Source organism: Phascolarctos cinereus, unplaced genomic scaffold, assembly GCF_003287225.1.
Source record: "Phascolarctos cinereus isolate Bilbo 61053 unplaced genomic scaffold, phaCin_HiC Scaffold_5;HRSCAF=322, whole genome shotgun sequence".
In the NCBI taxonomy this organism is placed as follows: Eukaryota; Metazoa; Chordata; class Mammalia; order Diprotodontia; family Phascolarctidae; genus Phascolarctos; species Phascolarctos cinereus.
The window spans coordinates 333830509-333854409 of record NW_027555958.1 but is presented as its reverse complement, the minus strand read 5'-3'; the positions used below and the strand labels follow the sequence as shown (position 1 = coordinate 333854409).

Sequence of the window (23901 nt, the reverse complement as noted above, 5' to 3'; positions counted from 1 at the left end):
ATAAAGGGCATTTCTCTTAGTAATTGTTTGTGTGGATTGTTGGTTGTAGCATACAGAAATGAGATGCTTTTGTACATTTGTACCTCCTTTTCCATCTAATAACATGATCAGACCTATGCTTTAAGAAACTCCTTGGAGAATGGATTGAAAGGAGCAGTGGGTAAGAGATGGGGCGGGGAGACTAATTAGAAAGCTAATACATATGCGGCTCCAGCAGAGAGGTAATGAGGGCCTGAACCAGAGTGGTGGCTGTGGGAAAGAAGACTAGGAAGTGACTTACAGTAGATATTGTGGAAGTAGACTCAACAAGATGCCAACTGATTAGATGTGTGGGGCAAGAATAAGAGTGAAAAGTTAAGGATGCCTTTAAGACTGTGCAAATGCATGACTAGAAGGACAGTAGTAGCCATGTGAGAAATAATGATGCTTGGAAGAGGGATAGGTGTTAAGGAAAAGACAGTTTTTCTTTGGATATGTTGAGTTTGAGCTGTCTTTAGGGCATCCAGTTCAAAAGTTGTTGATGTTGTACGACTGGAGCTCAAGGGGCAGTTTAAGGCTGGGTCTATAGGTCTGGGAATCATCTGCAAGGAGATGATGATTAAACGCATGGGAGCTGATGAGGTAACCAAGAGGAAGTATAGAGAAAATTGAAGAGAACCTGGAAGCATATTCATAGTTAGGGAGAGGAAGAGGGGACAACCACCAACAAATGAGATTGAGGGGCAGTCTGACAGGTAGTAGGAGGATTAAGAGAGAACAGCATCACAAATGTGGAGAAGAAAATACACAGGAGCAGAGGGTAGTCAGCAGTAAAATGCTCAGAGAGGTCAAAAAATGAAGATTGAGAAGAAGACCCATCATATTTGGCATTTCAAAGATCATTGGTAACCAGAAATAATTTCAGTTCAGGGTTGAGGCTGGAATCAAGTTCACAAGGGGTTGAGAGCTAAGGGAGAAAAGAGTCAATTGAGACAATGAGAGTAGACCAATTTTTCTAGGACTTTGGCTATAAAAGGGAGGAGAGATATGGAATAATAGCTTGAATAGATAGTAGAGTATGATGAGGATTTTTTTAAGGATGAGAGTAGGAAGTAGGCAAAGAGTCAATAGTTATGGAGAGATGGGAATTTAGGGAAGGGGCAGAGGATAGGTGAAGTGTAGATGCAGGATGATTGGCCTTGGTGAGGAGAAGGACCATGTCCCCATCAAAGATTGAAGTAAAGAAGGAAAGAGTTGCGGATGACCCCAATGGGTTGGTTATATAGAGAACTTGTGATGAATAGCCTGTATTTTCTTAGTAAAGCATGAGATAAGATCTTCTGTTGAGAGGTAGGGGGAGGGAGGGATGTACAAAGGCTTGAGGGGAGAAGAAAGTTTGGAAAAGCCTCTGAGAGACTCGCAATAGAAAACCAATTAGAGAGGAGTAGAAGCATTGCCTTGTGCTGAAGTGAGGACTCAGCTGAAATTCAGTAATATAAATTACTAGTGAACCAAGTTAGTATAGTTGTATAACTTCTGCTGCAGCACATGAGTAACATCAGAAGAGATGGATGGTTGGAGGAAAGGGAAGAGGCATTTGAGAGTAGAGGACAGTGTAACAATGAAGTGATTAAAAATAGGGATAAGATTTGGAAGGAAGGAAAATGAAGCTACGGATGATAGCTTGGAAGACTATTGAGGTACGGCTGATGTACTGGAGTTCCTAAAGGGGATGTAGAATTAATTTGGAAGGAGGGGAGCACAGGGAGAGGTGGAATGATGGCAGACTATCGCTAGATAAATCTCAGGATTCTTGATTATGGAAGTGGAACACTTGTGTGTAATTGTGAAATCAAAAGAATGTGGCCATTTCTGTGTATGCTTGTCATTGAGTGAAGGAGTAGGACCCAGGAGCTGAAGAGACTGAGAGAAGAGTGATAGGGCCTGTACTAGGGTAGTGGCCACCTGAGTAGAAGAAGAGGACAGATTCAAGAAATGGTCATAGAAGTAGGCAACTAGATGGAGCAGCAAATAGAGTGGAGTTTAAATGCTAGTTATTAAGTGGAATTGAAAAGTCATGACAACTAATTGGATAATTGGGCTGAGGGAGAACAAAAGGACACTGGAAAGTTAAGAAGGAGTCAGACTATGAAGGCTTAAAAAGCTCTGCTGAGAATTCTGCATTTTATCCTAATGGGAACAAAGAGTCACTAAAGATCTTTAATCCAAGGAGTGAGGATGGACAGAAGGAAGAGTAAAGAATGAATCAGAAATTGCAAATTTGTGTGGCAAGAAGGATGGTGATTACCTGGACAGAAATAGGGAAACTTAAAGGGGGAAGTGAATGAGTTCTATTTTGGACACGTTGACTTTGAGATGCCACTTAGGTATCTGAGTAGAGATGTCCAACAAGCAGTTGGTAATGTGGTACTTGAGTTCAAAATAGAGATTAGGACTGGATTTGGGAGCCATTTCAGGAGAGATAATCATTTTGCCTATATATAGTTTTGCTGCTACTCATACATGACATGCCATCTCTGTTTCTGTGCTTTTTTTTTTCTTTTTGCAAGGCAATGGGCATTATGTGACTTGCCCAGGATTACACATCTAGTAAGTGTCAAATGTCTGAGGCCAGATTTGAACTCAGGTCCCCCCAACTCCAGGACTGATGCTCTGTTCACTTCACCACCTAGCTGCCCCTGTGTGCCTTTTTACTGGCTGTCCCCACTGTCTAGTATGTGTTCATTCTTTAAATCCACCTCTTGGAAACCCTAGCTTCCTTCAAAATTCTGCTCAAAAACCATCCCTTTCATGAGGCATTTCCTGTTGTCTCCCCTCACCCCAATGTCTAGGACCTCCCATTGAAATTGTCTTGTACTTACTTTGTACATACTTTTGTACCTGTTCTCTCTCCCTAATCTCCCCCCACCCATCTTATATTAATATGTAAGATTCTTAAGGACAGGGATTGATTTTGTCTTTTTGTGTATCCTGTGTTTAGCACAGTGTCTAGTGCACAAGAGATAATTAATGCCTACTGAATTTGATTGATGAAGCATAAGCAGTTCTAAGGGCCAAGCCATGTGCTTTGTTTCCATTGGCCAAGGCACACGATTAAATAAAAGTGTTTTTTTATCACAAATTTATAATTATGCCTTGATGTAACATCAAATCTGTAGCTTCAACATGCCAAATTATTTCTTCCAATGTATCTTCAAGGTCAAGAATAATCTTTTCACCAGAAGCTAGAAAGAAACTCAGCAGGGACAACAAAATACATTCAGTACCATCCAATCCCCAAACTCATCTTTTATAAAAATAATATTACTTAGTTTTTATGCAGGTGAATATTCTCTTTGAGGGAATTTTGGTCAGATTCGCAATAGCATCAATAGAAAATATTTCAGTGATTTGGTTACTGAAGCCCTGTGACTGTGGACAAATTGGTAATCAAATCACTAAGATGGTTTTTCAATCCATCTGTCATATACCTAAATATTTTGAAAGAATAAAAGAGGAAGGGTCAGGAGACAAACATTTATACAGCGCTTATTATGTGTCAGGCACTTTACAAATATTATTCCTTTTGATCCTCCCAATGACTCTATGAGGTCTGTGCTGTTATTATTTTCTCCATTTTAAGGTTGAAGAGACTAAAGCTGAGGTTCAGTGATTTATGCAGGTTTACAAAGCTAGGAAGCATCTCAAGCTGTATTTCAACTCAGATGTTTCTGACTCTAGGCCCAGTGCTCTTTCCACTGAGCCAACTAGCCAAAGTCATTAGACACTATGACTCTAATGAGCTCCCAAGAGAACGGCAGAATTTCAAAGTGAACAAGTTGTAGAAACCTAGACCAAACAAATAAACAAGAAATGCTAAACCTTCCATATTTGTTGTTCAAAGGAGCCTCTTTAAAATTAGAATTACTTCATGAAAGCTCCAAACCAGTTCCAAATGCCAGTTTTCCAAAACACTACTTATCTGAGGAGGGAAAAAAATTTATTTACATACAGCCATAAGCTTAAGCTTGTATTTACTTTCCCCTCCTAGTTCACATACCAAGAGAAACAAATACATTGGGTCTTGAGAGTAGTTTGCTTTGATGGGTAAAAGCTACATATACGTATATACACACACACATATAATTATTTCTCTTTCATTTTCCCACTAAGCTTCAGAAAAGTAGTCTGCATTTTCTAGTCAAGATGATGGAAGAATGAAATGTTTAAAGGGAGCTAGATTCTTCATATACCCCTTAAAAAGAAAGAATTATGTCATAGTACACTAAAAATCCCCACAAGAAAATAAAAATCGACTCATTAAAATTAGTAGAATGACAACACAATTTTTAAAGGCAGTACAGAGAACAACTGAATTAACTATAGTTCCAGACGTAACACAGATAGTAAAAGAAACAGTGCGAGATAATCCTAAGAGATATTCTCAAACTGATAAAGTAAGACAAACTTCTTTTTTTTTTACTTTTAAAGTCCTTCATATCCTGGCTCCAGACTATCTTTCCAGTCTCATTACTCCTTCTCTCACATTTTGTGATCCAGACAAACCAAGCCAATCTTTTCCACAGACATGGCATTCCAGCTCCCATCTCTCTGCCCTTAAACTGAATTTTCCTTGTTCTTGGACTGCACTTCCTACCTCACAAAATCTCTCTCTTTAAGATGTAATGTAGCTCAAGTTGCACCCTGGACCACCTCCAATCATCCTGATTGTTATCTGGCCACTGGACCCAGATGGCTCTGGAGGAGAAAGTAAGGCTAGTGACTTTGTACAGCCCTCTCTCACTCAAATCAAAGTCAATTGTAAGTCATGTCATCATCTCCCTGATGTCATGGTCCTCTTCAAGCATGAAGGACAAACCACACAACCACATACAATGTAGCTCAAACACCACCTTCTGCATGAAGTCTTTCCTGATCCTTGCCATTGCTAGGATCTTCCCTCCCAAATTAATTTCAATCAAACTACTTTGTATTTATGTCTATTTTTCTCTCTAAATATATTTTGCATATATATGTGCTTGGTGTCTCCTCCATTAGAATGTAAGTTCCTTGAGAGTAAAGATTGTATCATTCTTCATATTTATATACCAATTCTGGTACTTAGCAAACACCTAAGAAATGCTTGTTGCTCTATTGACAAATTAAATATTTTAGTAAATTAATAAATAATTAGCACTGATAAGAAAATCACAAGACCAACTTAGAGAAAAGTGAACTTTAAGAGAGTAAAAAAAAATGCATAAGAAAGTCAAATTAAAAAAGATAAGAGGGGGAAAAAAGATGCAGAGGAAACAGTAACAAACATGTCCAATATGGGGAATATAATAGAAAACCTGAAAAAATGCTATAGGAATAATCAATAATCAACTTAGTACAACTTTATAGGCAAAAAAAGAACAAATTAAGGGAATGGAGACATGAAAAAAATTATTGAATTATCTAAGAAACTAGATAAGATCAAGCAATAGACAAGAAGACAAGTCAAGACAAATCTCAGAATTACTGACACCACAGAAAATTTAGAAAAACAAGAATCTGGACATGTTATTAAATGAAGGCAATCATCAGAGAACTTCCCAGAATTAGCAAAGTTAATCTTTGATATACAAACAGAATTCACATGATCCCCAATACAAAAGAATACCAGATTGTAAAGATAAAGGGAAAATAATTCAAATTTCCAAGAGATAGAAATTATTTAACAAGGATCATTAAGCAAGATTATAGCAGACTGTGAAACCAAAATTAGAAGAAAAGCAATAAGATGAGATAGAATTTTTACTACCAGCGTCCCTGATAAAGGCCTCATTTCCCAAATATAAAGAGAAATGAATCAAATTTATAAGAATACAAGTCATTCTTCAATTGATAAATGATCAAAGGACATGAACAGTCAGTTTTCAGAAGAAGAAACTAAAGCTATCTGTGGTCATATGAAGAAAATGCTCTAAATCATTATTGATTAGAGAAATACAAATTGAAACAACTCTGAGGGTGTTTTAATCATATCTATCAGATCGGCCAATGTGACAGAAAAGGAAAATGATAAATGTTGGACAGAGTATAGGAAAATTGAAACACTAATGGACTGTTCGTGGAGTTGTGAACTGATCCAACCATTCTAGAGAGTAATTTGGAATTATGCCCATAGGGCAATCAAACTGTGCATACCCTTGGTCCAGCAATACTACCACTAAGTATGTATCCCAAAGAAATCATTAAAAAAAAGGAAAAGGACCTACATGTATGGAAATGTTTATGACAGCTCTTTTTGTGGTAGCAAGGAATTGGAAATTGAGGGAATGCTCATCAACTGGAGAACGGCTGAACAAGTTGTGGTATATGAATGTAATGAAATGCTATAGTGCTATAAAAAATGATGAGCCAGAGGATTTCAGAAAAAACCTGGAAAGAATTACGTGAACTGATGCTGAGCAGACCAGAAGACATTGTAACAGCAACATTGTGGGATGATTAACTCTGATAGACTTAGCTCTTCTCAGCAATACAATGATCCAAAATAATTCCAAAAGACTCATGATGGAAAATGCTATGCATATCCAGAGAAAGAAATACAGAGTCTGAATGCAGATCTAGGCACACTATTTTCACCTTTTTTTTTTTGGTTTTTGGGGTTTTTTTTTTTGCTTGTCCCTTTTGTTCTGTTTCTTCTTTCACAACACAACTAACATGGAAATATGTTTACTTGATTGTACATGTATGTTTTGGTGAGGGGGTTGAGAAGGAGTGAGGGAGAAAAAAATTTGAAACTCAAAATTCTTATCAAAAATGAATGTTGAAAAGTATCTTTATATGTAATTGGAAAAAATCAAATACTATTTAGCAAAAAAAAATTATAGTGGACTTTTTGAGCAAGACAAGGGCTGATTGGAGAAATTTAAGTACCACTTATGCAAAATTAAGATGCATATAACTTGAATCAAGAATTATCTATCTAATAAAACTTAGTATGATGGTTTAATGCCAGGAGATATATCATAGGATTATAGTTTTGGAGATTGGAGAGGCCTTAGAGACAATTCAGTCTAACATGTTATCATGTTACAGATGAAGAAACTGAGGCCCAGGGAGGTTAAGTGATTTGCCCAAGGTCACAAAGGTAGGAAGCATCAAAGGCAGGATTAGAATTCATGTCTTCTGACTACAAAGCCAATGTTCTATCTATTCAACTGTGGACTTTGAAAATCAATTGGACTGAAAACTGTGCAGGGTGTCATATATACTTAAAATAAGTTTTCTAATAGTTAAGCCTCTTAGCTAGAAAGAAAAATAATAATATTAACAATAATAACGATAGCTAACATTTATATAGCACTTACTATGTGCCAAGCACTGTGCTAAGCACTTTATAATTATTATCTTATTGGATCCTCATAACCACCCTGGGAAAAAGGTGCTATTAAAAAAATCTCATCTTGCTCAAATTGAGAGTTACAAGGAACTTCAAAGACCATTTGATCTGACCTATAACTGAAAACAAAAGACTTCTACGGTCTACCCAACAAGGAACCACCCACCCTTTGATTGACGACCACCAATGGGAGGAATCACATTCCACTTTGAACTACCTCTAATTATTAGGGAGTTTTTCCTTTCATCAAGCCTAAATTTGCGTCTTTGCAAATTTCACTTTGTTCCTACAAGTTGATAAAAATGTGAGAACTCTGAGGGAGGAAAAGTCAGGAGAGGAAGGAGGTGGGAAGATGATCTGCAAAATTTCTTTGATAAAGGCAAAGTCCGAATTAAAGAAACCTAAATAATTATCAGCATGCCAGAAGTACATTATATGGAATGCTTTTCTCATGTTTGGGTTAGTAACAGAAATAATAAGACTAAGGAAGTGTGTTTTCCCCTCCAAGGGAATGACTGAATAAAAGACAAATCTAGCAATCGTAAAGTTAAATGTAAATGAACTAAACTCATCAACAAAAACTACTACTACTACTACTATTACTACTACTACTAATATATTTGTCCTGACTAGAAAGGAGGGAATTTTAATCAAAGAAATGGGAGGAAGTTATTAGAGACAAAATTGTAAGTTTGATTATATAATAATATAATAGAAAATAGAAAAAGTTTGGGCAGCAAAAAACAAAAAAAAAAACAAAACACCAAAACCCAATACCAATATAATTAAAAGGTAAGAAATAGATTAGGGAGTAGTAAGTATACAAGCTAAATTGAATTTTATCAGATCCTTATCTCCAAGATCAAATATAAAATTCTTGTTTGGCATTCAAAGCCATTCATAACTCCTACCCACCCCACCCCCACATATCCTTCCTAGTCTTCATATACTTTACAACTCCTAATGAACTCTAAGATCCAGTGATATTGACCTCCTTGAGGTTCCTCTAGCAAGATACTCCATCTCCTGTCTTCCATGTGGAGAACACTCTCCCTCCTCAACTCTTCCCCCTGACTTCCTTAAGTTTCTTCATTTAGTCATTTTTCAGTTATGTCTCACTCTTTGTGATCACATTTGGAGTTCTCTGGGCAAAGATACTGGAGTAGTTTGTTGTTTCTTCACCAGCTCATTTTACAGATGAGAAACTGAGGCAAACAAGGTTAAGTGACTTGCCCAGGGTCACATAGCTAGTAAGAATCTGAAGCTAGATTTGAACTTAAGTCTTCCTGATTACAAGCCCAGTACTTTATCCACTGAGCCACCTACCTGTCCTGGCTTCCTTAAAGTCCCAGCTAAAATTCCACCTTCTACAGGAAAGGCTTTCTGGGGTTCTAACCTTTCCCTCCTATCTGTGAATCCCTCAAAGTGGCTCCAACCCTAAAACAACCTGGATCTGGAGATCCTCCCAGGAAACTGAGGTAGTTAGGGCACCAACCTCAGGTTTAAGCATTTACTTAAGACCAATGTCACAATACCCTTTGGTGTCCACGGACACATCCTCAAATCTACCCTAGAAAAGATTTAAATTTTCAAGCTAGTCTCAGAACTTCATAGCAGTCCATTGGTACAATAAGAAGCCAGGACTAGGGAAGTCTGTGCACTTGTGATAGGAATCTAATAACCATCATGAAGATGCTCCTCTCAATACAAACACATATGGACAATAATGCTTTTTACTTGTTGCCAAGAGAAGCAATGACTAGCATAATATGCCCAAGAAACATAGCCATTAGTACTATAGGTATAAAAATGGAGGAAGTTTTGTATTTAATCCAGTAATTATCTTCTTGTTTCTCTTTCTGGGACAAGGTAAGCCCTATATCACTGAAGTCCTCCATCTAGGGCAATTTCTTCCTTTTATGAAAACAGAAAGGAGTTGAGCCTGGTTTATAGTCTCATGATATATCCATAGTTAACATCATGTAGCATAGTACTTGACCTTGTCCTATATAACTTCTCTGGGACTCAGTTTCCTCATCTGTAAAATGAAGCATTGGAATTGATGGTCCCTTCCAACTCCAAATCTGTGATCCAGTGATCCTTCTCCCAGATCACCAGAGAATCTTCTGATCTCTCTCTTCACTCTTGTCCTCCATAGATTTCATTGTTGTTGTCTCTTTAGTCCACTGTTTTACCCAATTTGTGACCATTAGGTAAGCACTCAATATACCTTTACATCTATTTATTTGGTTAGACCTCTTCCAGAGGTGGGAAGATTGAAGTGGCCAGGCACTGTGGTAGGCACTGAAGTGGCAAAAAGTCTCTGCTCTCAAACAGTTTCCATTCTACTTGAATACTAGGAATAACTAAAAGCTTGAAATACTGATACAAAAGTGGATTTTTTAGGTATAATGGATCATCTTGCTGGAAGTCCCAGAAGGTATTACTCTAGCAATGCTTATGAAAGGTTTTTTGGAATGAAGTAGAACAAATTATTTTTGCAGTTAGGGTGACATTAAATAACTTTCTAAATTCAAACTAAATGATATTTCATTGTCTTATTCCTGGTATCCTTTTTTTTTTCCAGTTTGGGGTAATAACAGGAGAAGTGACTGAGCAAGTATTCTTAGATAATTCAGTAAAGAAGGGGTTCTCATACATTTATTTTAAGTACTGCAATTTCATTTTCTTTGACAGAGTCACTAAACTAATATGCCAATGGAATACCAACATATATTATGCTTGAAAAAGTCTCTTATGCTACTATTCTGGATCAGGTGGAAAGATGTACTGTATCTGTGACCTAAGTCTCAAAAAAATTTTTGAACTACTAGTCTAGTAACACTGTGAAAAAAGAAAATAAGTTAAGCCTGGCATGACTCTTCTTGGAAAAAGACATGGTGGCTCTTAAAGATCACAAAAATCTTCAACACCACATTTTAAGAAATTATAAAAAAAAGATTTCCAAGGAATATGGGAACCCAAAGTCAGAGTTTAGATTGATAAAATCTATAGTCATCACCATAAGAGAACTCTAATGTAACACAATCAGAAACATGATTGCTAAGCTTCTAAGCTCCTAGGTCAGAGGAAAATGTATTGCAAGGAGCTAGAGCTGTATCATATGCCAAAGAACACTAGTTAGCACTGTCACAAGCTATGATCAACTACATGAAATGAAAGAAAAAAATATAGCAGGGTAAAGGAAAATGGCTTACACCCAATAATTATTTATTCAGAGAAGTTGAACATGATTGTTGAGGAGAGAAATATTTTTTTACCAGGATTGATTATATTTAAGCATTCCAATTGAGAAAACTAGGCCAGAACTATCTTTAAAAGGTATATTTCATGACAAAAGAACTTATAAAAATTAAACTTAAAAAGGCCAAGTGTTCTGAAAGGGAGAGAAGAGATTATTGTCCCTTTGGAGTTCAATTAACTCTAAACATATTGAGGAAACCAGCTACAGTTTGAGTGTTCAAGAAACAAATAAAATAGAGTGAAGGATACTATAGAAAAGATGAAAGGAGAAACTAACTCTTTCTTTGACTTAAGGGACAACAAGAGAAGATTATTCAAGCTTAGAGGTGGAAGTGGTGGTGGGAGGGGCAGGGATCTAACAAATCTCAATCTTTTTTCTATGCAAAACAAGGGAAGGTTTAAAATAAATAAATAATCATTTTAGAATATTTCCACAAATAAAAGTCAAACTCATTGGTCTCAAATTAAAGCACTAATCTTTTAAAGCAATAATAATAACAATAATAATAATACCTGACATTTACATGAAAACACAAAGTTTTCAAAGAGCTTCACATAGATTGTATATGCAAAGCAATTTATATATTTTTACATATATTACACTTGAGTCTCACAATCACTCTGTGATACAGGTATTATTATTCCCATTTCACAGATAAGGAAATGGAGACTAAGCTGCTGAAAGTCTCTAAGCTAATATATCAGATCCAGAATTTAGAAGCTACAAACTAAGATATAAGACATAAACATTTCAGATACTTTGAAGCCTTAATAGCTGGAATGGGCACTGCTTTCTAAAAGCAGCTCATCCTAAGCTAGGGCTTAGGCAGCAGCCAGATTTCTAGCTCTTGAGACTCAGTATTCATTCTATTAATAGCTATCTAAAATTCTGACTCTATCTGCTAAACCCGGTTCTCTTAAAACCCCGGTTTTCTGGACTCTTTACTTCTCTGAATTTAATCTTTCCTAGGCCTGAATGCTCCTTATCTACTTAAGAGATGCAATATGGAAGGTGCAGCCAAGACGGCAGAGAAAAGGCAAGGACTCACCTGAGTTCTCCCCCAAACCCCTCCAAAACCCTTTATGTAATGATACTAAACAAATTCTACAGTGGAAGAACCCACAAAAAGAGCAGAATGAAATAATTTTCCAGCCTAAGACAACTTGGAAAGTTGGCAGGAAATATCTATTGCACCAGGAGAGAGGAGCAGACTCTAGCTCATGCTGTGCCAGTACACACTGGGCCCCAGCAAGCCAGGAGCAGGCCTTAGGGTGACTGAATCAGTGACAGCAGGGGTGGTTTCCAGACCTCTCAGCCCACAGATGCCAAAGACAACTTGGAAGGAAAGGCCTGTCACACCTGGGTGAGAGTGCAGCATAGTCTATACAGGCTGCACCAGCACAGCCCCAGCCCCAGTAAACTAAGAGCAGGCCTTGGGAACCACCGAATCAGCAGCAGCAGCTGCTTCTGCACCTCTCAGCCCATAGACAGGAGGAGATGATAGGGGTCTCTTTGCTAGAAGTAGGGGCAGGACTCTGTTGCTTTGCCCGTACTTGGATCCTGGTCACGGCCCTGGGTGACAGTCCCAAGGTGAGGAGGAGCACTAGCATAGCAAAGCTTATAGCTACTGCAGAGCAAGAACCCTCCTCACAGTTCTAGAGCAGAAAAGAGTGCTTGTGGTCATGCACAGACTAGAGTAGAGGCCAGGAGAAGAGCAAACACCTCTTCTTTGATCATACCACCTTGAAAAAACTGAAAACTTACAGGTCCCTAGAACTATCTCTGAAAACAGCTGCACAAAACCCCTGAAGCTTGGGACAGTGCTTCCTCCACCCTGGAAGCAGGGCCTTACTGTTACAAAGAGTTAAAAGTCAAGTAATAGGGCTGGGGAAATGAGCAAACAACTGAAAATAATTCTGACCCTAGAAAATTACTATGGTGATGAGGAAGATTAAAACACATACTCAGAAGAAGATAACAAAGTCAAAGCTCCTACATCCAAAGTCTCCAAGAAAAATATGAATTGGTCTCAGGCCATAAAAAGCTCAAAAAGGATTCTGAGAAACAAGTAAGAAAAATAGAGGAAAAACTGGGAAGAGAAATGAGAGTCATGCAAGAAAATCATGAAAAAAGAGTCACCAGCTTGAAAGGAGATACAAAAATAACTGAAGAAAATAACACCTTAAAAAAGAGACTAGGCCAAATAGTAAAAAAGGTACAAAAAGCCAGTGAGGAAAAGAATACCTTAAAAAGTAGAATTGGCCAAATGGAAAAAGCACAAAAATTCACTGGAAAAAAAAAACTCCTCAAAAATAGAATTGGCCAAATAGAAAAGGAGTTACAAAAGCTCAATGAAGAAAATAACTGTTTAAAAATTTAGAATTGAGCAAATGGAAGCTACTGACTTTATGAGAAATCAAGAAACAATAAAACAAAGTCAAAAGAATGAAAAAAAAAGAGAGAAAACAATGTTGGAAAAGACCAGTTGGAAAAACAACTGACCTGGAAAACAGACTCATGAGAAATAATTTTAAAATTATTGGACTACCTGAAAGCCATTATCAAAAAAAGAGCCTAGACATTATCTTTCAAGAAATTATCAAGAAAAACTGCCCTGATATGCTAGTTTCAGAGGGTAAAATAAAAATTGAAAGAATCCACCAATCACCTCCAGAAAGAGATCCCAAAATGAAAACTCCTGGAATATTATAGCTATATTCCAGAACTCCCAGGTCAAGGAAAAAATATTTCAAGCAGCTAGAAAGAAATAATTCAAGTATCATGGAACCCCAGTCAGGATAACACAAGATTTAGCAGCTTTTACGTTAAAGGATCAGAGGACTTGGAATATGATATTCCAGAGGGCAAAGGAGCTAGGAATACAATTAAGAATCACCTACCCAGCAACTCTGATTATAGTCCTTCAGGAGGGAAAATGGAAATTCAATGAAATAGAAGACTTTCAAGCATTCTTGATAAAAAGACCAGAGTTGAATAGAAAATTTGACTTTGAAATACAAGACTCAAGAGAACATAAAAAGGTAAACAGGAAAGGAAAATCATAAGGGACTTAATAAGGTCAAACTGTTTATATTCCTACTTGGGAAGATGCTATTTGTAACTGATAGGAACTTTCTCATCATTAGTGCAGTTAGAAGGACTATATATAGACAGAAGGCACAGGTGAGTTGAATATGAAGGAATAATATCTAAAAAATAAAATTAAGGCATAAGAGAGGAATGTACTGAGAGAAGGAGAAAGGGAGAGGTAGAATGGGGTAAATTATCTTATATAAAAGGGCAAGAAAAAGCTGTTACAGTGGAGGGGGAGAGGAGAGAGATGAGTGGAAGCGAGGGAACTTTATTTTCATTAGAATTAACTCAAATTGGGAATAACATACACACTCAATTGGGTATAGAAATCTATCTTACCCCAGAAGGGTAAGAAAGCACCACAAAGTAGGAAGTAAAGGGGATAAGAGAAGAGGGTGTGGGTAATCGAAGGGAGGGCAGATTGAGGGAGGGGATAGTCAAAAGCAAATCACATTTAAAGAGGCACAGAGTGAAAGGATAGAGAGAATAGAATAAACAGGGAGGGCAGTAGGATGGAGGGAAATACAGTTAGCAATAGTAACTGTAAAAAATTTTTGAAGCAAGTTTCTCTGATAAAGGCTTCATTTCTCAAACATATAGAGAACTGAGTCAAACTTGTAAAATTAAGAGCCATTTCCCAATTGATAAATGATCAAAAAGATATGAACAGTTTTCAGATGAAGTCATCAAAGCTATCTATAGCCATATGAAAAATGCTCTAACTCACTATTGATTGGAGAAATGCAAATGAAAACAATTCTGAGGTACTACCTCATACCTATTAGATTGATAATAGAAAAGAAAAGTAAAATGACAAATGGTGGAGGGGATGTGGGAAAAATGAGACATTAATGTGCTATTGGTGGAGTTGTGAACTGATTCAACCTTTCTGTAGAGTAATTTGGAACTATGGCCAAAGGGCTATAAAACCATGCATACCCTTTGACCTAGCAATATCACTACTAGGTCTGTATCCCAAAAAGAGATTAAAAAAAATAGGAAAAGGACTTATATGTACAAAACTATCTATAGCAGCTCTTTTCTGGATGCAAAGAATTGGGAATTGAGGATGCCCATCAATTGGGGAATGGCTGAACAAATTGTGGTATGTGATTATGATGGAATACTATTGTGCTATAAGAAATGATGAACAGGATGCTTTCAGAAAACCTGGAAAGAATTACATGAGCTAAAGCAAAGTGAAATGGTCAAAGTAATAGCAATATTGTAAGATGATCAGCTGCGAATTGCTTGGCTATTCTCCACAATACAATAACCCAAGACAACTCTGAAGAACTTATGATGAAAAATGCTATCCATCCCCAGGAAAAGAACTAATTGTGTCTGAATACAGATTGAGGCATACTTTTTTACTTTTCTTATTTTCCTGAGGTTTGGGGGGTGGTTGTTTTTTTGGTCTATGTTTTCTTTTGCACGACTATTATGCAAATGTTTTGCATGACTACACATGCATAATGTATACTGAATTGCTTGCCTTCTTAATGGGGAGGGGGAGAGAGGAAAGGAGAGATTTTGGAACTCAATGCTTTAAAAAACAAACGTCAAAAATTGTTTTTACATGCAACTAAGGAAAAATAAAATACTAAATAAAAGAAAAAAAGAAATATTAATCCTTTAAAAAAAAAGATGCAACATGGCATAATGGAGAGACTGAGGGAGCTGGAATCAGAGTAATCTGGGTTCAAATACTGAATCTGAATCTGCCTTATTGTATTTTTTATTTGTTTTTGTACACTTATTTTGCTAAACATTTCCCAATTACATTTTGATCTGGTTTAGGCCACCCTTGGAGTGTTGCAGGACAAGTATTTGACACCTCTGCTACTAGATCTTTACCCAGTGATACAGGAGCCAATTCCTTAAAAAGGACAAAAGGACTTCCAATTTTTAATCATCTGACACTTTTATACCCTATGGGATGGGTCTTTTAAAATATCTTGTTCATTTTCCTGTAGTCACTCGTTTCTTATTTCTGGGGCTCTTGAAGTTGAATAAAAAAGATTGCTAGTCTCATTCATTTATGGATATGAATGAAATTCAATGGGGGCATCTTGATAAGAATTGGATGTGAAAGGGCAAAATATTATTTTTTTTCAAGACTAACATTACAGCAAATTAAAACAACTCTAAGGTACTATCATATGCCTATCAGATTGGCTAATATTACAGAAAAGTAAAATGATAAATATTGGAGGGGATATGTTAAAACTGGGATAGTAATGCACTTGTTGATAGAGTTGTAAAACTAATCCAACCATTTTGGAAAGCAATCTGAAACTATAAATCTATAAATCTGTGTGTACTCTCTTTGACCCAGTGACACCACTACTAGGTCTAAATATAGACTGAAGCATACTGTTTTTTACTTTCTTTCTCTTTGTCTCTCTGTCTGTCTCTGTCCCTGTCTCTTTGTCTCTCTGCCTCTCTCTTGTTTCTGTCTCTCTCTCTCTTTGTTCAAGTTTTCTTCCACAAAATGACTAATATGGAAATTTGTTCTCCATGACTGCACACATGTAACCTATATCAGACTGTTTACTGTCTCAGAGAAGGGGGTGGAAAGGGAAGGAGGGAGACAAGTTGGAACTCAACATTTTTAAAAAAGAATGTTAAAATTACTTTTATATGTAATTGAGTAAATAACAAATATTATTTTAAAAAAGACTAACATTACAGAGAAACCAGTGAGGTTTGTGGTTGACAAGAAAATTAAACAAACCCTAGCAATTTTGTTGCTGTCAAGTAAGTAAAATAAAGGCAAAAATTTTGAACAAAAGATTTAAGAAAGTAGCTAATGGTCCCACCAGCTTTCCTTTCCCTTCTGTCTTTGGCTATATTGATTTGTGGGGTTACTGAGAGTTTTATGGCATCAAATGAGGGCATGTAACCTTCGCCTTACTTAATTCTTTATTGTTTTGTTAGGTAGAGTCCCCAAAATGATTTCAAGAGTCTCAGAATGACAATCTGAGACTTGACAGGAGCTAAAAATAAGTTTTATGTCCAGGTGAGACTGATAGCTAGGGCCATAGATTTCAGGTGGTAGTGGTAGAAAAGCAGAAGAATGAACTTTTAAAAAAATCCTTTCCTGAGGGCTTCTGCTGGAATTGTTAGGTGCCTGACTGGCAATTAATGCCATAATCCCTAGGTCAGGGGTGGGGAAACTGCAGCCTCAAGGCCACATATGGCCCTCTAGGTCCTCAAGTGTGGCCCTTTGACTGACTCCAAACTTCACAGAACAAATTCCCTTTAATAAAAGGATTTGTTCTGTAAAACTTGAACTCAGTCAAAAAGCTGCACCCAGGGACCTAGAAGGCCACATGTGGCCTCAAGGCCCAAGGTTCCCCACCCTGAGTCTATACCCTGAGATCAGGAGGACTAGAAGAGTTTAAACCTCTCCCTTTTAAGGGACATCTTCACCAGCAGCTATTCCCCGCAACAGTAAATCACAGAAAACCAGAGCTGATGGTGTGAGGAAGCTGAGCACCAGCATGTGGCAGCAGAGAAAAGTTGGGTGAACACCTTAGCTAGAGACCAGCAAGGATTCTGAGCTGCCATTATGCGACATCTAGCAGCCTATGCATGCCGATGAGGGAGCAGAGACATGGTGCCAGGTGAGGAATGGCAGAGAGGACATCAGCACCTTCGTGGCATCAGAAGTAGGAGTTTTCTGGGTCACACATTTTCCTTGGCCACACATGACCTTTTGTGCTTGCTTTTTCAGGTATGTTCCCTTGAAATACTCCCTATGTTCAGGTGCCTTTTGAATGTCTTCCCTGGCCATATGTTCTCCCATATGGATGCCACTCTATATATGACACCTGGTAGCAATTATTCTCTGTCTTTGGATAACTGCTCCACCACTGATGAGTGGCAATTTGCAGGACAGTACAGAAAGTGTCTGATTTTATATTCTTGGGCTCAAAGATCACTATAGACAGTGACTGCAGCTATGAAATTAAGACACTTGGTCCTTGGGAAGAAAGCTATGGAAAAATCTGGACAGCATACTAAAAAGCAGGGACATCATCTTGCATACAAATGTTCGTATAGTTAAGGCTACGGTTTTTTTTTTCCAAGTTGCAACGTAAGGCTGTGAGAGTTGGACTATAAGGAAAGCTGGGCACTACAGAATAGATGCTTTTGAATTGTGGTGCTAGAGAACACTTCTGAGAGTCCCTTGGACAGCAAGGAGATCAAATCAGTCAATACTTAAAGAAATAATTCAGGCTATTCATTGGAAGGACAGATACTAAAGCTAAAGCTTAAATACTTGGCCACATAATGAAAAGATAGGACTCATTGGAAAAGCTTTTGATGCTGGGAAAGGCTGAAAACAAAAGGAAAAAGAGACAGCAGAGGATGAGATGGAAAGGCAGTGTCATGGAAGCAACAAATATGAGTTTGGACAGACTTCAGGAGATAGTGGAGGACAGAAGGGCCTGACACTCTATGGTCCACAGGATCACAAAGAGCTGAACACAACTGAACAACTGAACAACAGCACCCTATGGGCATGGGGCTCTTTCCTAGTTACTTAATTTGATAACATTGTTTGATTGAATTTCTTTTGCTTTGGACTAATGTCTCTTTTATGTCTTTCTATGGCTTAGTAAAAGAATGACATTGATGAGGATTTCTAAACTATGGTTTTGAGTAGGTACTGACCCAAAGAGGGGCTTAGAGCTAGTTTTCTAGAGGTCGACATGTGGGCATGGAAGGGGGGGGAAGGCAATGTTCCAAAATTATATTGATTATAGTACTTCTTCCTTCATGGGGTTATTACATTTTTAAGTACTATAAATACCATATTTATCTTCAGGCATGCCTCATTCAGAATTCATTTTAGCCTTAATTTTATATTGCTTTCCTTTCTGTCTTTTCATGTTCTTTCAGTAGATTCTTTCCCATTTCATGGTATCTTTCAAAAATAAGAATTGGAATCCCTTCAAGAACAAAGCAGAAAAGAGAACTATGACAGCATGCTTATTTTTGTACAGAAAGGAATAGTGGGTATGCATGTGTATATATACATATACATACGTATATGCATTTTAAAGGTAGATGCCTATATACATACATACATATATACACATATACATGCTTTCCTTAACAGTACTTCCAATGATATACCTTTCTTCTGGTTGGCTTGCAAAATAGATATATTTACAAAATTTCATTGATAGTTTTATGTTTCCAGAGTTTAGAGTTGAAGAGGTCCTGAGATGGAACGAGCATTACTTAAGCACCTGCCATGTGTCAGGCACTGTGTATTTTATGATCTCATTCGCTCCTCACAACAACTGTGGGAGTTAGATACTATTACTATACCCATTTCACAGATAAGGAAACTGAGGCAGGCAGCAGTTGGTGGTGTTTGTTTCTTTTTTAAATGATTCAGGTCTTCCTGACTCCAGGTACAACATTCTACCGTGCCACCTAGCTGCTTCATTTTATGAACGAGCAAACTGAGACCCAGACAAATGAATTGACTTCTTGAAGGCCATAAAAGTAATAAGTAGGAAACAAAGGATTAGAACTCAGGTCCCCTTACTTCAAGTCCAGTGTTCTCTCCACTGTGACATTTCCATACTGGCCCTCCACACCAGTGCAATTCAGTAGCGCCAAATCAGCTAGGCAATCTTTCAAATATAATTTGCCTAACTCAGTTCATGATCAAAACCTGTGGACTTGGACATTCAGCCAGAGATTTTTCAGCTGTGCTGAATTAAAGCTGATGTCAAATTTCTCTCTTGCCTGCCAAAAGTCAGACAGAGTGATTTAAATAGAAAATGGGATTTCCTTTGTTGGACAGCCTTTTCCCATTAGAATCCTTTTCAAAAAACATTTATCTGTAAAAGTTTATCCTCAGACCAACATGTACACATACACAGTCCATTGCCAGCCTGAACAAGTGCCTAAACCACATAGACTGTGGTGAATCACATGGTTCCTCATCATATAATCAGTGTAACAAGAGATTTATCATCTAGTCAGAGTTCTCATAACAAGAGCTATGTTCTTGCCTAGGATTTCTCCTAAGGAAGGCCATGTTCTTACCGGTTTGGTAAATATCAGTATTTAAAAATTTAAAAACTACAGCCTATATTCAAAAGAGAAGGATAAAAATGCAATTTGTTGTGCTAAAAATAACTGTTGTGAGAAGTAGGTAATACTCGGTTAATGTTAGTGTCTCCCATGTGCATGTCTACAATAAGAACATTACAGATTTATGACTCTTCTCCTGAATAGGAAATGAATTTATATTGATTGTTTATGTTAAATGACCATTTTGATAAGATGTGATAGAATAGAACATGAGCTCCTTTAAGGCAGGGCACAAAGCAGGAAACCCTGTGGATTGATTGGCTGCTATAACTGATAGCTTCATCTGTGAAAAGTTTGCATGCTCAAAGGATCACATAAACCTTCAAGAAACTTACTGAACCATGGAATATTCACATGCTATATCACAGGGATTAATAGCAATTTCATGACTCTACAAATTCAGATGAGGGGAAAATACTCATTTATTTTCATTAAAATCTGGATGATATTTGGCATTTTCTTCAATTATTTAAAAATATTATTCTGGGAAGGGGTTCATAGGCTTCACTGCACTGCCAAAGCAGTCTATGATACCAAAGGGAAAAAAAGGTTAACAACCTCTGAATAGCAGAAATTAAATATTTTGGATGTTATACCTAGATGAAAATGGTTCAAGAAGATTCAAATAACTTCAACACAGAAAAACTGGAGCACCAGCTCTGAAGAGATCAGCCAAGTGCATGAGGTAAGGCCTCCCAGTCTGACTACAAAATATTGCTTCGCTAATTTTAATCCTAATCACACAAAATCAACAGATATTTATTCCTGGTTCTATTATAAGGAAGGCTTCTCTAATATCTCAGAGATTTGCGATTTTATCAGTGTGGATGCTTGTTCTAGCCAGACCTTTCCATTCCTTAGAATAGGTGGGGATAAAGGGATGATCATGTTCTATAATATCAAACTGGCCTTACACTCATCCTTATAATGACTCACATACCAAATCTTATCTTATTTAGTCAGATGATAAAGCAGCTGTTAGGTGTATAGTAAACTTTACACAATAGGAAATGGCTGGCTAGTTACCCATGAGGGCTTTCAACTACACTCACACAAATGGATATTAGCACTATGAATACCTTTTTCAATATGACAGATAACAACACACACACACACACACACACACACACACACACACACAAAAGTACAAAGATTTCACTTGAGGCTTAGGATTTTCTGTTCCATTTTTAAGTCTCCTGGCCTTTATTGTAGTTTGAAGTAAACCAGATGTAATTACTTCCAACCATATGCTTCCCTGTTGCATAAAAGTAATTTTTTAAAGATCAACATGGAAAAAAATCCAGCCTTGAGTTTGTTTGTTTTTTTAAATAATTGCTGTGTGGTATAATTTTTAGAAGCATATTATTAAAAAATAAGGTGATCCATCCAGCACATTAAGTGCATTCAACTATGGATGCTTACGTGATTTCCCCCCCCTAGTAATTCATATTGTTGAGAAAACATTTAACTCAGATAAATGACCATCTGCACTAAATATCTTTAACAACCTGTTTAGAATGTATTTCAGAATAAATGTTAAACATCTCACAGGAGACTGTTATCATATCTGTGTAAATCCAATATATGCATAAAGATGGACAAATAAAGCCTGAAAAGGGTTAATCTTCTCTCTCTCTCTCTCTCTCTCTCTCTCTCTCTCTCTCTCTCTCTCTCTCTCTCTCTCTCCCTCTCTCTCTCTCTCTCCCTCCCTCCCTCCCTCTCTCTCTCTCCCTCTCTCTCTCTCTCTCTCTCTCTCTCTCTCTCTCTCTCTCTCTCTCTCTCTCTCTCTCTCTCTCTCTCTTTCTCTCTCTCTTATCTAGATATACGTTCCGGACTCTCTTACTTGGAAGGAAGACTCACAGTGAAGATGTATTTGTTCTGGACTCCCACTGTTGATGAGATTGTGGATCTGCTAAAGTATCTGTAGTATGTCACCTGCAAAGTAACTACTTGGATATTTCCTTTGTGCATACTTTCTTAAATAAAAAAGGAAGAAAAAGTCAGAATCATTGTGGCTTCTTTTAATTGTCTTTCAGTCCTTTCATGGTGCTGAAAAGTTTTCTCTCAGAGGACAAAACTAAAGGTAGTGGTCCAAAATTGGAGAAAGATGAATTTAAAATGGACAAAAAGAATAACTTCCTGCTGAGGTGTGAATGCAACTTGGTCAGGGGATTCTAATCTCTTTAGACAATCACCATTTTAATGGAAATCGCTGTCTAGTGGGACAGGGAAACATCTGGAAGCCCAACTGTAGTGTAGAAGTACAATGGGCTTCAGATTCATTTGACTAGCACTACTTGTGTGGATGCTGTCAGTCACAGACATAGATTCCTTTCTCTTTAGTATGTTTTACTTTGATTGCCAAGGGTGAACCAGCCAGAGAGGTTTCTCAGCCCTCTGTTGTTGATGGGGGGGGGGGAATTTGTGAAGTAGACACCCCAATCCATAGTGTGACCAGCAGTCAAAAGTTCTGGTTATTTAATACAAGAAATCAGCTCTTTGGAGGGACAGAGAAACCATAATGTTGGAGCCTTTAATTCCAGGGTTTGGGTTGGGGGGAGTATTTCAGTTGTGAGGAAAGGTGTTCTGTTTCAGAGGATATGCCATTCAAATAACCCATTGTGAAGAAATAGTTGCCACATTGATGAAAGGGAAACTGTGAAAACAGAATCAAACACTGACCTTCAATGATGCTCAGCTCTGGCATTTAAGATAGAAATAAAATTTGTATCTCCAAATGGTTTTGGAAAGAGTACACGTGAGATTTAAGGAAAACAGTGCACTTTGTTCTTTTGAAAAGACACTCCTACTTTACTTACGGTCCAGTAGATATCAATATTTGCTACTTGGATCACACATCCTTCTGAGCTAAGGTAACATGTCTTTGAGGGCCAATTGTGACTTGATGCAGGAAGAGAGACACTGGGTATTCCTGCTGATATGGAGCTGACTTCTTTAATTAATGACTGGCAGTCACAACTGCAATCAATTTCGAGAACAACATTAGGCAGTTTAATATTTCAAACAATTTCAGATACTCCAAAAGAATAAAGGATCTTTTGTGACATGGAGACAGCTAAAACTATTGACTTACTAAAAGGATAAGATGGTCCATTAGGGCATGAGCAGCCAAGAGCATTCGGGGGATTATTCCCAACCACCACCCACCCCATTATGTAGATCATTAAGTAGCATTTACAATGGAGGGAAAAGAAAGTTAGCTAGCCATTAATTTGCTACCACCAGAAGCTCCAATACTATAGAGCTGAGGTTCGGTGGTGGTGAAGCGGGCTAAAAGAAAACGGCCAATGAGAAAGATGCAAGAGTCAAGAAAGGACAGAATAGAAGATGTGAAATTCTTTACCAAAAAGATATGTTGCCTTGGGTAGAGAACTAATAAAAACCTCCCAGAGCATGGAAATCCAACTTATGTCTAGTGCCTGTTTATAGTTTAAGGAGGCAAGATGATCTAATGGGCAGCTAGACACTAAGTGTCAGTTCTTTGCTTTCTCAGACTTGGCCTGAGATCCTTCCATATTCTTTGACTTTGTGGATTAATGAACAGAATGGACATGATATAAAATGTTGGTTGTTAGTTTATGCCCTGGGGAATACCCAGGCCAAAATGAATATAGCTCAGCTACTCCTGGGAAGGGGACCTTGCTAGTTGAGTTCTACAGTCATTGTCTTGAATAGGGAGCTGGACCTAGAGTCAGGAAAACTTGAGTTCAAATCCATCCTCGGACACTTACTAGGCTTTGCGACCTTAGGCAAGTAACTTAACCTCAGTCTGACTCAGCTTCCTCAGCTGTAAAATGAGGATAACAATAGCACCTACTTCCCAGGGCTGTTGTGAGGATAAAATGAGATAATATTTATAATGTGCTTTGCAAACCTTAAAGCACTGTATAAATGCTAACTATTATTATCATCGTTGATTAATTTGTTTCTAAGCCTTTCCCTTTTCTTCCAGATGAAAATGGTCTCTCCTTTTCTCAAAATTTATTGTGCTTTGTCTAGTTCTCTCCTTTGCCTCCCCATCACATTT

General features: G+C 37.5%; 1 protein-coding gene across 1 annotated transcript in view; it reads right to left on the bottom strand.

The window, feature by feature from the left end:
- The window catches only part of DISC1 (DISC1 scaffold protein), a 527908-nt gene that overhangs the window by 22293 nt on the left and 481714 nt on the right, over positions 1–23901 (bottom strand). The window lies entirely within an intron of this gene.